This window comes from Syngnathus typhle, linkage group LG3 (assembly GCF_033458585.1).
Source record: "Syngnathus typhle isolate RoL2023-S1 ecotype Sweden linkage group LG3, RoL_Styp_1.0, whole genome shotgun sequence".
Lineage (NCBI taxonomy): Eukaryota > Metazoa > Chordata > Actinopteri > Syngnathiformes > Syngnathidae > Syngnathus > Syngnathus typhle.
In genome coordinates this window covers 12,999,168-13,001,667 of record NC_083740.1, presented here as the reverse complement: position 1 = coordinate 13,001,667, position 2,500 = coordinate 12,999,168, and the positions used below count along the sequence as shown (strand labels likewise).

Genomic DNA, 2,500 nt, shown 5'->3' with positions numbered 1-2,500 from the left:
TAGTGGTATGGAACGGAGGACGGGCTGAGTGGATGGGTGTCACGTGGATACCCGTGTGCTCGCTTGGACCTTTGCGAATTGTGTTTCTCAAATCCTCTTGGGGGCGAATGTGGTATACGGGGGGTGGTGGCTAGTTTGTTGCAGGCCGCTTTCCTCCCCGTCGATGAGCTCCGTAGCCCTCTGGGCTTGTGTAGCTCCGGGCAGTTGGGTTGCGAGTCGTCCGTTGGCCGGCTTTACGGGGGGCGAGTCTGACACTATGTGGCAGGCCTCTCCTTAGTGGGCTGGGCTGCGGTGGCTGACGAGTTGGTTGCTAGGCTGCGCGGCCTAGCGGACAGCTGCTCGGGGTTGATATCGATGTATAGCTCACTAGAATCGGGGGACTTTGCTCTCTCGTGTGGTCTCACGGTAGTGAGGCCGTAGGCATGTCTGATATCTTACGGACCACCCAGGATAGACGTTCTGGGTTACCAAAATTGGCTGAGGCGCAGCTAGGTGAGGGGCTGCTGCTGCTCGAGCGACCTCCCCGCGACGTGCTTGAGGTTGGGCACGTGCGCGGCCAGCGGATCAACCTCTCCGGGGGCCATGGGGACCAACCACCGGAGGCATTGCTCGGGGTCCCCAAACGGCTTGTAGTCACTTCTACGGGCCATGGTTGCAAAAACTCCTTGGTTAGGAAGTCCGTACAGACAGAGGCACAGGATCAGAGCCACAGTCAGTCAGGCCGAAGGAGCGGGTGGACCCCGGCTGGCGAAGCTCTTGAGAACTCCTCAGTGGTGTCTGAATCAATGGCCTCCGTTGCCTCGGGTATGAGAGTTGGGGTGGCGGGGGTCGTGTTAGCGCTGCAGCCTGCTCTCCGTGGTGGCGTGAAAGAAGAGGCGGGAGAGGGCCCGTCTAGAAAGTGGCGTAGGAGGGGTCCGAGGCCTCCGGACCAGGTGATGGTAGGAGTCTCGGATGGTGAAGCTTATGGAAAGGTGCAGGAATCATAAGCGGAAAATGTGATGGTGGCCTGGATGTTGGGAACGGGCAAGTCCGGAGAGCTGGTGAGGTGGAAGTGAGGGTCCCTGTGCGGTCGTGCGGCAGGCGGTGCGTCTGGTGTGCGTTGGCGAGCCCTGGCTGCCAGGGCGACGCCCCAGAAATGGACCTGCCCCCCGTCGTTTCCAGATCTGGTGGAGAATAAAGTTCTGGAAGGGCTGCTGGCGGGGGGTGTGGAGCATCGGGCCACCGCTGCCTTAGTCAAGAAAGCAGGTCGGGAGCCTAGCCTGATCGAGTCCTCTGCTTTGGATCTCATGAAAGCCCTGGGGGGTAAGGTGGTGTGGCCGGCAAAGTCCGCGAGGTCTAGACCTCGAGACCAATGGAAGACGGGTTGGGAAACGGTCGGGCCGTTTTATGGACGAAGGGCTTCGAGGTGGGACTGACCGCGGATAACGAACCATTCTACCACCCGATCCTGGGGCCGGAAGTTGTATCTGACTTGGCTAAGATGAGGAATTGCTCTGAACCGGGCCCAGACGGGATCAGGAAGCAGGCTCTTCTTGACTGGGACCCGGACGGTACGCAACTGGCGAGGCTGTTTACGACATGGATGGTGCGTGGAGTCGTTCCCCAGGTCTTCAAGGAGTGCAAGACCCGGTTGTTACCTAGATCAACTGACCCTACTGAGCTGGGACCGTATCAGGCTGGAGGCCTGTGGATATAGGGTCAGTCGTGCTGGGGTTGTTTGGGCGGATAATGGTGATGAGGTTAGCGCGAGCCTGTCCCGTTAGCCCCTGGGCAGCGTGGTTCCGTCGCCGGCGCGAGTGGTTGCGAAGGAACCTCATGATTCTTGACCGGATCATGGGGCGCTCGAGGTCGGCTGGCGTGCCGCTGGCGATCGTGTTCATTGGCTTTGCGAAGGCTTTCGACTCGGTTTCTCATGATCATGTCCTGTATGTATTGGGAAGCTTGGGCGTGGACAAACGTGTAATCGTGGTGATCCGTCACTCGTATGTAGGCTGCTCGACCAGTGTGGGTTGCGGAGGCGCCTATTCCGAGCCCATTTCCATGAAGGTTGGTGTAAGCAAGGCGACCCAATGTCCCCACTGCTTTTCAATCTCGCTATGGATCCTCTCATCCATAGCCTCGAACGCGAAAGAAGTCACCTGGTCTGGGGCGACTGCCGAATCGCCGCGTTGGCCTTGCGGATGTTTTAGTCTTGCTGAGCGGCTCGGAGGACGGAATGAAGAAGACCTTGGTGGGAGCAGGTGAGTATGGAAGAGGAATTACGGCGTCGGCGTTAAAGCCTTCGCAGAAGGTGCTGGTGTGCGGCTCATTCTTACTCCCGAGAGTCGCCTTCAGGGCGGATGTCGGTAAGGTTTCAGCGACCAGATTGAGGTGGCTTGACGGGAATGGTGCGGACGGCTGTGAAGGGGTGGTTGCGTCTCGATCCGTCCACAGCGGGGGGCTTCATCTATTCGCGGAGTCGCGACAGCGGCTTGGGCATCGTTAAGTTATCCGTTACTGT

General features: G+C 59.2%; 1 protein-coding gene and 1 pseudogene across 1 annotated transcript in view; one reads left to right on the top strand and one right to left on the bottom strand.

Annotated features, from left to right (window-relative positions):
* LOC133151093 (multidrug and toxin extrusion protein 1-like) overlaps nt 1-2,500 on the bottom strand; it is a 306,257-nt gene that overhangs the window by 200,460 nt on the left and 103,297 nt on the right. The window lies entirely within an intron of this gene.
* The window catches only part of LOC133152130 (28S ribosomal RNA), an 8,976-nt pseudogene that overhangs the window by 3,882 nt on the left and 2,594 nt on the right, over nt 1-2,500 (top strand).